Source organism: Lathyrus oleraceus, chromosome 3 (assembly GCF_024323335.1).
Source record: "Lathyrus oleraceus cultivar Zhongwan6 chromosome 3, CAAS_Psat_ZW6_1.0, whole genome shotgun sequence".
Classification (NCBI taxonomy): Eukaryota; Viridiplantae; Streptophyta; class Magnoliopsida; order Fabales; family Fabaceae; genus Lathyrus; species Lathyrus oleraceus.
Window position 1 is genome coordinate 244,742,692 of NC_066581.1, and position 12,870 is coordinate 244,755,561.

Consider the following 12,870-nt stretch of genomic DNA (forward strand, 5'->3'; position numbering starts at 1 on the left):
CCGAGTTAGCTGAGATGAGGGCTAACATGGCCCAGTTCATGCACATGATGCAAGGGGTTGCGCAAGGGCAAGAAGAACTCCGAGCACTGGTTCAGAGGCAAGAAGCTGTTATTCCACCGCCTAACCAGGCTTTGCCAGAAGGAAATCCAGTTCCTGACACTCCTGCTGCTGCTATTCCCGTCAACAACTACGCTGTGGGTGAAGAGTTGAGGGGTATCCGAGTTGACGGTCAACCGATTGCTCCAGATATTGCTAGTGCCAGAGTCATTCATGCTCCAGCCCGTAACAGAATTCCAATTGTCGACAGACAAGAGGATTTGTTCACTATGCTCAGCGAAGACGACGACATCTTGGGTAGAAATGATGCGAGAGATCGCAAAGTTGAGGCCCTTGCTGAGAAGATCAGGGCAATGGAATGTCAAAACTCCCTCGGTTTTGATGTTACCAATATGGGATTGGTAGAAGGACTGAGAATCCCGCACAAGTTCAAGGCGCCGTCATTTGACAAATATAACGGTACCTCCTGCCCTCGCACCCACGTGCAGGCATACTACAGAAAGATATCCGCATACACAGACGATGAGAAGATGTGGATGTATTTCTTCCAAGACAGCCTATCTGGGGCGTCTTTGGATTGGTATATGGAGTTGAAGCGGGATTCCATTAGATGCTGGAGAGACCTGGGTGAGGCGTTCCTCAGGCAGTATAAGCATAACATGGACATGGCTCCGACCAGGACTCAGCTGCAGAGTCTTTGCCAGAAAAACAATGAGAGCTTCAAAGAGTACGCCCAGAGATGGCGCGAACTAGCGGCAAGAGTTCAACCCCCTATGCTGGAAAGGGAGTTGACTGACATGTTCATCAGTACTCTTCAGGGGGTGTACATGGACCGGATGGGAAGCTGCCCATTCGGAAGTTTTTCTGACGTCGTCATCTGCGGCGAAAGAACTGAGAGTCTAATCAAGGCTGGGAGGATCCATGATGCAGGTTCCTCATCTTCTTCCAAGAAACCCTTCTCTGGGGCACCTCGCCGTAGAGAAGGAGAAACTAATGCTGTGCAGCACAGAGGGGGTGCGTACAAGGCCAACACTACCCGAGATCAGTATCGTCCAGTGGCTGCAGTGACTATTCCTGCACCTCAACCTCGTCCACAACAACAGAGAGTTCAACAACAACCGCAACAACCGCAACAACAGCAGCAACAGCAGCAACGTCCCTATCAGCCGAGACAGGGTTTGCAGCCTAATAGAAGATTTGACCCATTACCCATGACGTATGCTGAGCTTCTGCCTGAGTTGCTCAGATTGGGTTTCGTGGAGTTGCGTACAATGGCTACTCCAACAGTATTGCCGCTTGGGTATGATGCGAACGTTCGCTGTGACTTTCACTCTGGGGCACCAGGCCACCATACTGAAAGATGCCGAGCTTTGCAGCACAAAGTTCAAGACTTGATCGATGCTAAGGCGATCAATTTTGCTCCGGTGCCGAATGTAGTAAACAATCCTATGCCTCAGCATGGCGGGCATAGGGTTAACAATGTTGAAGATGGAGAGGCTGAAGACTTGATTGTGAATGTTGATGAAGTTCAGACTTCTTTGTTAACAATCAAGGGTCGTCTACTGAAGGGGGGTGTTGACCCAGGATGTGAAGAAGATTGTTTGAGCTGTACAGAAGCTACTGATGGCTGTGACCAGCTGAAGGCTGGTATTCAAAGATTAATGGATGAAGGCTGTCTGCAGTTCAGCCGGGCCGTTAAAGATGATGGGGCAGTGTCTACTGTCACCATATTTTACAAGCCGTCTGAAGGACGAGGGCGTGGAACTGTCAGTGCACCCACAACAAACAATGCTCCGGTTACCATTCCAGCTCCGGTAACCATCCGCGCTCCGACTACTATTGTTGCGCCTGGCAGAAGGCAGATTGAAAATAGTAGAGCAGTTCCCTGGAGATATGACGACGCCTATCGCCGAGATAGAAAAGTTGGTAACCAGACGAGACCAGCTGTGCAAGCTCCGGTTACAATCAGTGCTCCTGTGAGAGTTCCTGTTGTTGCAAGTCCTGTGGTGGACAATGTTGGAGGACCAGGAGGCTTCACCAGGAGCGGACGACTGTTTGCTCCTCAGCCTGTGAGGGATGCTACTGCTGAGGCATCCGCCAGAGCTAAGGGCAAACAGGCAATGGTTGACGAGGAACCGGCTCAGAAGGAGGCTGAGGGTTCTTTCCAGAAAGACGTTGAGGAGTTTATGAAGATCATTAAAAAGAGTGACTACAAGATCGTGGATCAGCTCAACCAAACTCCTTCAAAGATTTCGATACTCTCTTTGCTGATGTGTTCTGAGGCACATCGGGATGCCTTGCTGAAGATGCTGAACATGGCATACGTCCCGCAAGAGATATCCGTCAACCAGTTGGAGGGTGTGCTAGCCAATGTGAGTACCAGGCACGGTGTAGGTTTCACTGACCTAGACCTAACGCCTGAGGGACGCAATCACAACAAAGCCTTGCACATCACTATGGAGTGCAAAGGTGCTGTTCTATCTCACGTGCTAGTGGACACCGGGTCGTCCCTGAATGTCCTGCCGAAGCAGATTCTAAAGAAAATCGATGTCGAGGGAGTTGTGCTCACTCCCAGTGATCTTATAGTTCGTGCATTTGATGGATCCAAGCGCTCTGTCTTTGGTGAAGTCACATTGCCGGTGAAGATAGGTCCGGAGATGTTCGACATCGTATTCTATGTGATGGACATTCAGCCTGCTTATAGCTGTTTGTTGGGGCGTCCATGGATACATGCGGCTGGGGCAGTCTCGTCGACTCTCCATCAAAAGCTCAAATATGTCTGGAACGGTCAGATTGTGACCGTCTGTGGTGAAGAGGAAATTCTGGTGAGTCATCTCTCCTCATTCAAGTATGTTGAGGTAGATGGCGAGATCCATGAAACCTTGTGCCAGGCATTTGAGACTGTGGCGCTTGAAGGGGTAGCTTGTGCTGAGCAGAGGAAGCCAGGTGCTTCGATTTCGTCGTACAGGCAGGCCAAGGAAGTTGTGGACTCTGGCAAAGCAGAGGGCTGGGGCAAGATGGTTGACTTGCCTATCAAGGAAGACAAATTCGGCATTGGGTACGAGCCTCTCCAAGCAGAGCAGAGCGTACAAGCAGGTCCGAGCACCTTCACCAGCGCTGGGCTGATGAACCATGGAGACGTCTTTGCTACTGATGGTGAAGACCGGGATTGTGATTTGGATGTCTGGGTCCGCCCTTGTGCACCAGGCGAGGTTATCAACAATTGGACGGCTGAAGAAGTGGTCCAAGTTACTCTACTGACAGAGTAATTTTCTTTTGTTTTTTCATTTTTGCATGAAAACCCTACGTTCTGCCCAAGGCGTAGTGGTACATTGTAGGGCCACATCATGTTTTACAATGTTTATAAATAAAGGACGTTTTTCAATCAAATTTTGAGATCTTTGTCTTTCTATTTTTGTTTTTCTCACTTTTTCAAAACAATAAAAATGGCAATGTTTTTTGTTTTTTGTGACTTTATTGAAATCTTTTTTCTAAAAAACAAAACGTTAAACATGCAGAAATGATCTTTTGGCATCCACTGTGAACGACTCTGTTATGGCTCAGTATGATTTCAACAATCCCATCTACCAAGCTGAAGAGGAGAGTGAGGAAGACAGTGAACTCCCTGCAGAATTAGTCAGACTACTGAAGCAAGAGGAAAGGGTCATCCAACCTCACCAGGAAGAGTTGGAAGTTGTTAATCTGGGTACTGAGGACGCCAGAAGAGAGATCAAGATTGGGGCTGCTTTGGAAGACTCTGTCAAGAGGAGGCTAGTTGAGATGCTAAGAGAATATGTGGAAATATTCGCCTGGTCATACCAAGATATGCCGGGTCTGGATACAGACATTGTGGTGCATCGATTACCTCTCCGAGAAGAGTGTCCGTCGGTCAAGCAGAAGCTTCGCAGAACTAGTCCTGACATGGCGGTCAAGATCAAGGAAGAGGTTCAGAAGCAGTGGGACGCAGGTTTTCTGGCTGTCACAAGTTACCCACCATGGGTTGCCAACATTGTTCCCGTGCCAAAGAAGGATGGCAAAGTCAGAATGTGTGTCGATTACCGGGATTTGAATAGAGCAAGTCCGAAGGATGATTTCCCGTTACCTCACATCGATGTATTGGTGGATAACACGGCTCAATCCTCGGTATTCTCTTTCATGGACGGTTTCTCGGGCTATAACCAGATCAAGATGGCGCCAGAGGACATGGAAAAGACGACATTCATTACACCTTGGGGCACGTTCTGCTATAAGGTTATGCCGTTTGGGCTGAAGAATGCCGGTGCTACCTATCAGAGGGCAATGACGACTCTCTTTCATGACATGATGCACAACGAAATCGAAGTGTACGTGGATGATATGATTGCGAAGTCGCAGACAGAAGAGGAGCATTTGGTTAACTTGCAGAAGTTGTTTGACAGACTGGTCAAGTTCAAGCTGAGGCTGAATCCGAACAAGTGTACGTTTGGAGTGAGATCCGGGAAGCTCTTAGGCTTCATTGTCAGTGAAAAAGGGATTGAGGTTGATCCAGCTAAGGTCAAAGCTATTCAAGAGATGCCTGAACCAAAAACGGAGAAGCAAGTCCGTGGGTTTTTAGGGAGGTTGAACTACATTGCAAGGTTCATATCTCATCTAACTGCCACATGTGAACCAATTTTCAAACTACTCAGAAAGAATCAGGCGATCAAATGGAATGATGACTATCAGAAAGCTTTTGACAAAATCAAGGAGTATCTACAGAAACCTCCAATCCTTATCCCTCCAGTTCCTGGGAGACCACTGATCATGTACCTATCAGTCACCGAGACTTCGATGGGGTGTGTATTGGGGCAACATGACGAGTCTGGTCGAAAAGAGCATGCCATATACTACCTAAGCAAAAAGTTTACCGACTGTGAAACACGATATTCACTGCTCGAGAAAACTTGCTGTGCTTTGGCCTGGGCTTCTCGCCGACTAAGGCAGTATATGTTGAACCATACTACTCTGTTGATTTCTAGGATGGATCCAGTAAAATACATCTTTGAGAAGCCAGCTCTCACCGGACGTGTTGCCCGTTGGCATATGATTTTAACAGAGTACGACATTCAGTACACGTCACAGAAGGCCATCAAAGGTAGTATTTTGTCCGACTATCTTGCCGAGCAACCGATCGACGACTATCAGCCTATGATGTTTGAGTTCCCCGATGAAGACATCATGTATTTGAAGATGAAAGACTGTGAAGAGTCGCTTGTTGAGGAAGGACCGGATCCTGATGACAAGTGGACACTGATGTTTGATGGGGCTGTGAATATGAACGGTAATGGTGTTGGGGCAGTACTGATCAATCCCAAAGGTGCTCATATACCTTTCTCTGCCAGATTGACATTCGACGTCACCAACAATGAAGCTGAGTATGAGGCTTGTATCATGGGGATAGAAGAAGCCATTGATCTGAGGATCAAAACACTTGACATTTTTGGAGATTCTGCTCTAGTGATCAATCAGGTCAATGGAGATTGGAATACAAACCAGCCGCATTTGATTCCGTATAGAGATTACACCAGAAGAATACTGACGTTCTTCAAGAAGGTGAAGTTGTATCATGTTCCCCGGGACGAGAATCAGATGGCTGATGCATTGGCTACTTTATCTTCCATGATAAAGGTTCATTGGTGGAATCATGTGCCACATGTTGCGGTAAATCGACTCGAGAGGCCTGCATATGTGTTTGCAGCCGAGTCTGTTAATGCTATTGATGATAAGCCGTGGTATTATGACATCAAGAACTTCCTCAAGACTCAAGAGTATCCTGAGGGTGCGTCGAAGAATGATAAGAAGACCCTGAGAAGGCTGGCTGGAAGTTTTTATCTGAATCAGGATGATGTGCTATACAAGAGGAACTTTGACATGGTTCTGCTCAGATGCGTGGATAGACACGAAGCAGACATGTTAATGCAAGAGGTGCGCGAGGGTTCGTTTGGTACCCACGCTGGTGGACATGCAATGTCTAAGAAGTTGCTGAGAGCCGGATATTACTGGATGACTATGGAGTCCGATTGCTTCAAATACGCTCGGAAATGCCATAAGTGTCAAATCTATGCTGATAAGGTGCATGTACCACCAAGCCCGTTGAATGTCATGAACTCGCCTTGGCCATTCGCCATGTGGGGCATCGATATGATTGGGAAGATCGAGCCTACTGCTTCTAATGGACACCGCTTCATCTTGGTTGCGATCGACTACTTCACCAAGTGGGTGGAAGCAGCTTCTTATGCCAACGTCACCAAACAAGTGGTTGCCCGGTTCATCAAGAAAGAAATCATCTGTCGTTATAGAGTTCCCGAGAGAATCATCACTGACAATGGTTCGAATCTCAACAACAAGATGATGAAAGAACTGTGCAGAGATTTCAAGATCGAACATCACAATTCTTCTCCTTACAGACCAAAGATGAATGGTGCTGTAGAGGCAGCTAACAAGAATATCAAGAAGATTGTGCAGAAGATGGTCGTTACGTACAAGGACTGGCACGAGATGTTGCCTTTCGCTTTGCATGGATACCGTACCTCAGTACGTACGTCGACCGGGGCAACCCCCTACTCCCTTGTGTATGGTATGGAAGCAGTCTTACCGGTTGAAGTGGAGATCCCTTCTCTGAGGGTATTATTAGATGTCAAGCTGGACGAAGCCGAGTGGATTCGTACAAGGTTTAATGAGTTAAGCCTCATTGAAGAAAGACGGTTAGCAGCTGTTTGCCATGGGCAGTTGTATCAGAGAAGGATGAAGCGAGCCTTTGATCAGAAAGTGCGTCCTCGGACATTTCAAACTGGCGACCTAGTTTTGAAGAGGATTCTTCCTCCCGGTACAGATAACAGGGGCAAGTGGACTCCTAACTATGAAGGTCCATACGTTGTGAAGAAGGTCTTCTCCGGTGGAGCCTTGATGCTTACAACAATGGATGGTGAAAATTTTCCTTCCCCTGTCAACTCAGATGTAGTCAAAAAATACTTCGCATAAATTGACCCGCTGGACAAAAAGAACAAAAGAGTCCAGGCAAAAATGGGCATCCCGGCGAACCAAAAAAAACAGAAAGAAAAGGTTCGGGCAAAAGTTAGGGATAAAAATAAAAAAATGGTACACCCGGTAAGTCGAAAATCCGCAAGGGCGGCTTAGGCAAAAATGGGTATCCTGGTGGATTGAAAACCCGAAAGGGCGATCCAGCCAAAAGAGGGATTAAAGCGAAGACTACAGTCCGAGTTATCTGTACTTCATCATGCTTCGTCAGCTGCCATCTCGACAGATGTGATCGGTCCAGTCAGTCTTCTCAGAAAGCGAGGAATTGGGAGGAAACTGATGATCTGTGAGTTATAACAGAGTTGGGAAACAGTGGATGCCGTGTTCACATTGCCATTAGGATAGTTTATTGTTCCTTTTCGTGCGCAATTACCTCTTCCTAGGAATTGCTTCCCAATGTATTTGCCTTTTCAGGCACACTTTCAATCAATAAAAGTCGTTATTCAGATAAATTGCTCTCTTGTTTTTTACTTTTACTGTTTTGTTTGCAAAAACGTCCGGATTTTTGATAAACATTGCATATAAAAACATGAAGGCTAAACAATGACGTGCAGAAAGATTAAAACATTTGAAAATCATTTTGAATGTTGAGGACACTTGAGCGCATCTTGTCCATATACTCCCTGGGGCATCTGTTGTTCCGATTTGCAGGTCGTCACCTGTGAATATTTTCCCCAGTAAGGTTGTCACCTGTGAGCATTCACCAGCAGTGCTTTCCCCAGACAGAATCATTCTCCTAACTATGAATTTGTTTAAGCCTTCCCCAGCGAAGCAGTTTTTTTTTCTCCAGCAGAGTTCATCCCACCAGTGGATTGGACTAGTTTTCATAGCAGACGGATACCTACATCCCCAGCTGAGTTGTTTCTGCTTGTATGGTATGGGTCGTCCCCGGCAGAGTAGCAGATATTCCCCGAAGCAGAGTTCATCATATCTGAGGATTGTGTGAGCCTTATCCCCAGGGAGTTTCTTGGTTTATCTTCCCCCAGCGGAATAGTGATTTCCTCAGCAGAGCAATTATTTCCCCAAGCGGAGTTTTTGTGGATTGATTGGACTATCTCCAGCAGTTTACCGTTGTTTTCCCTAGCAGAGTTGTTTTCTTACTCCCCAGCAAGTTGCCTTGTTTTCCCCTAGTGGATTTGTATTGACGGCTCCCCAGCAGTTGTCTTGTTGTTCCCCCCAGTGGAAGTATCTTGAAGATTCCTCAGCACAGTCATCCTGTGTATCTCTCCCCGCAGAGTTCTCATCATACTGCATTGCATATAGTAATCATTGCATCCTCAAAATTGCGTAGCATTTCCATTCCAGATGGAGCATTACGCCTTAGAAAAATTCAAACATATGCATTCATGTGTTCGAAACCACATCAGACCGTATTCCCCGGCAGAGGCGGATCATTTTTGTTCAACATCAGCACAGTAAATCAGCTACAGTCGCTTCGACAGCATTCAGAATTGATTATCCCCACAGAGGTTCATTTCCTCACCCGATGGTGACAGAGGTTTATTTCCTCACCCGATGGTGACAGGAAAGCCTGTTTCTCCCCAGTGAGACCCCCTGCAAGTGTTCAGCCTTGCCTAGTCATCTTGTAAATATCAATACCCCGTCAGTCATGCGTAAGTGTCTGGCCTTCTTTGGTGTCGGTAAACACCATCCTTCGGTGATTTCCAGTCATGCGTAAGTGTCTGGTTTTCTTTGGTGTCGGTAAACACCATCCTTCGGTGATTTCCAGTCATGCGTTAGTGTCTGGTTTTCTTTGGTGTCGGTAAACACCATCCGTCGGTGATTTCCAGTCATGCGTAAGTGTCTGGTCTTCTTTGGTGTCGGTAAACACCATCCTTCGGTGATTTCCAGTCATGCGTAAGTGTCTGGTTTTCTTTGGTGTCGGTAAACACCATCCGTCGGTGATTTCCAGTCATGCGTAAGTGTCTGGTCTTCTTTGGTGTCGGTAAACACCATCCTTCGGTGATTTCCAGTCATGCGTAAGTGTCTGGTTTTCTTTTGATGTCGGTAAACATCCTATTTCGATGTTCATAACGTCGCCCTCCCTTCCCTAGTGAAGTTTTCCTCCTCTCCGTTGGTGTCGATAAACGTGAGTCTACCTCTCGTCCTATGACGTCTGGTTGAAGTTTTCCTCCTCTCCGTTGGTGTCGATAAACGTGAGTCTCCCTTTCGTCCTATGACGTCTGGCTGAGTTTTCCTCCTCTCCGTTGGTGTCGATAAACGTGAGTCTTCCTATTCGTCCTATGACGTCTAGTTGTACCTGTCCCCTTGTGGATTTACCTCTCCGTTGGTCTTGGTGAACGTTGGGTTTTTCCTAGTTGTCCGTTGGCATCTAGTTGTGATTTCTTTTCCCATTCATCGTCATTGCGATGTCTGGAAGTGGCCGTGTCCTTTGAAAACAAAACAAAAAAACAAAAAATACCCGGTAGCATCAGATCCCAGTGGACGTTTCCATTATTGGATCCCAGTTGGTGCAATTTTCTACGGTTCTTTTGTATTCAATCCCTGTTTACCCTGAAAGTCTGACAGCCACTGCTATCATCCGTTCGGGTTCCCAGCTGATTGAATAGGGGCAGCTGTAGCACCTCAAATTTGCACCTATCATTGTACATACCATTTCATATTAGGTCATAGCATATCATGATCCATTGCATATCATTTGCATAGTCCTCAGTTGCCTCAAGAGCAAGCAAGCAAGAAGTTAGGTCAAACTGATCAGGAGATCAGTCAACCAAGCAAGCAAGTGTGTTTCTCAAGGAGCCAAGGCCCTAAGGTTGGTCCAACAAGCTCACATGGCTTGGAGGTTCATTTGAAGTGTTCAAGTCAAGGGTTGAAGGCTCAGAGGTCATCAGTTCATGCACAATCAGTCAATTAGGTCAAAGAAAGTCAACAGTCAGTCAAAGCAGTGGATGGTGGCCATTCTTGCAGAATTTGAGCACCATGATCAATCATCAAAGGTTCATATATCTTGAGACATCATTTGGAATCAAGATATCAAGGAATTAGGGTTTGGAATTCATCAGAAGTGCATAGTCATCCAAAACCCTAGAAAAGTCAAAGTTGGTCAACTGTGGTTGATTCTATGGTTTTGATGGATGGAAAAGGTTTGAGAGAGCTTATTCATGTCCTAATAGGCCTCATATGTCATGGCAATCAACATCATGGAAGAATTTGAAGCAAATCAGAAAATTTCCCAAAATAGAAACTAGACCTGTAATTTCAACTGCCAAAAATGGAAACTTCTTGATCCTCAACTTGCATCATGATACAAGCTTCAAATGAATTTTTGCCCAACATAAAAGTTGAAGGTCTTGTTCTCCCATTTTCAAAAAGTCCAAGAACTCTCAAATCCCATGTATGGTTGTCAAGATATGATCAAATCATTTTCACAAAATCTTGAACTTCAAATGGGCATATCTCTCAAACCATAAGGCCAAATTTGGTGGGGTTTTTTTTCTACAAACCACATTTTTCATCCTCTTTCCAAAAATATAAATTTCACCCTCCAAAACCTTGCCAATCAAAATGGCATTTTTTGACCTTTTACATTTAAAAATCAAGTTTGACCAACCATTGACTTTTTGATTTAAACACTTTTTCTCACTTTGGCCAATTGGGAAATGTTTCATATGGTATTTGAAACTTGCTCCAAGTTTAAATTCATGTCCATACCATTACCATATCATCATTTTGGCCAAAGTTGCATAACTTGGTATTTTGGCAAATGGCTTCACATAAGTAAAACAATGTTAGCAATTCATCAAGTAACATAAAACAGCAACTTGGAAGGTGGTTTGCAGCCTGTTTGAGGCCCAATTCGTGTACAGCTTACACCCTCCTTAAACCATTGGTTCACACTTAGCAAATTGCATTTTTGATTTCATTTAGCTAAACCAGCTTAGCATGTCTTAAACCAAAACTAAACAGACCATATAAGTCATTTTTCTGCCAGATTCCAACCCTAGAGACTAAGAGCTACAGCCTCCATTGCACAAAAACTTCTTTTCTCTCATTTGGCACTTTGGCTCGGAAAGGATTTTCTGCACAAAAACTCCAAAAACCCTTGAACATCTTTGGCTTCCTCATCATCCAACCAACCTTTGGAAACTTTTTGAATCTTTAATCACCAGCTGGAGCTTCATTTTCTCACTCTGTTTTCATCAAGCTCAGCTATGGCAGTTGTGAATTCGAGCTGGATTTGAGCTGGTTGAGTCAAGCTGCTTCAAGCAATCATCATTACAAACTTGGACCTGCATCTGTTCAAGCACAGCAACATCAATCCATCACTATTTCCAGTTTTTCTTCAAAAACAAGTAAGACCTCGACCCTCTCTTTTCATCAAACCATGCCATGTATCATGTAGTCCTTGCCTTGCTGAATGTTGTGAGCTTTATATCATTGGATTTGGTTAACCATGTTGCAAGAAATCTGAACTTTCATTTTCATGAACAAGCATATTTTCCCTCGATTTGGTTGGTTTAGGAAGATTTAATGAAAATGGCTACCATATTTGTATTGCTTGATGTTTGCTGAAGCTAATGATATGCTTGTTTAATCTTTCTGGGTTTGTTGAAATTTCATGATGATTGTTGCTTGATGATGATACCCTGCTGTTTGAACCTTAGAACTATACCAGAATTTTGTTTGAATGTGTATGGTTTGTTGCTGTTTAGATGTGCATGAGTATGGTTGCATCATTGCCATGTTGTTTGTGTGCTATGTTGGAATTTCGATTGCTTGGATTTTGCTTGAAAATGCTGAATGCCATGGCTGCTAAAACCCTAGGGTTTTTCTTAAACCCAGAAAATTTGCTCATTGGCCCGTGTACTGTTGCATTGGGCAACAGCCAATCACAACATTTCGTTGTGTGTATCAAAACGCAGTGTTTTGAGTAAGTGAGCCCAATATTACCAAACTGCCACTGTTGACCTTTAGTTTGACTCGTTAGCTCATGTTATGTGCTTATGTTCATCCAATTATTCATTCAACTTTGAAAATTCATTTCTCTTTCAATTTAATTCCAAAAATCATGAAACTTTTTCCATCATGTTCATGAATGTGTCTAGTATTTGATTATGATTTTTAATCATTTTTTGGTTGACTGGATTTTAAATGGTATGAATTTTCTTGACATGTATGCCTATGTGATACTTGTTGCCAAAACCATTGTGAAATAATGATGATGCATCTTTTGGTTCTGAAATTTTTTGTGGTAAAACTAGACTCACTCATCTTCATTTTGGTATAAAGTTTGTGGATTTCTCATTTGTGGTTTGTGAGTTACAAATTTTTGAAGTGAGGTGTTGCATTTGGTGCTACATGAATGATGTGCATTTTCTTGATTTTTATTCACATGCTTCCTCACATCCAATTGACCCCAAATTTTGCATGAATGATCTCTCACATGTCTAGTTTGTGTATGAATTTTCTTGGAATTAATCATGCTGTTTTCCATTTATTTGAGAATTTTCTTCCCTGCCTAGTCAATTGTTGACTTTTTGTGCTACACATTGCCATTTCATTTGGGAAATCCTCATACCATATTGTATGATCATGAAATTTCATATGTGATAACTATACATCTTGAGCTTTGCATTGGTGTTAATTTCATTCATTTCTCTTCTGTTTTCAATTTGATATGATTTTTTGAAGTTGACCCATGTTTGTTGACCTTCATTGTGCTTACTTGAAATTATGTTGACTTCATGATTTTAATTGACTGCCTTCCTCTCATCCAAATGCAATGAAATTTGACAT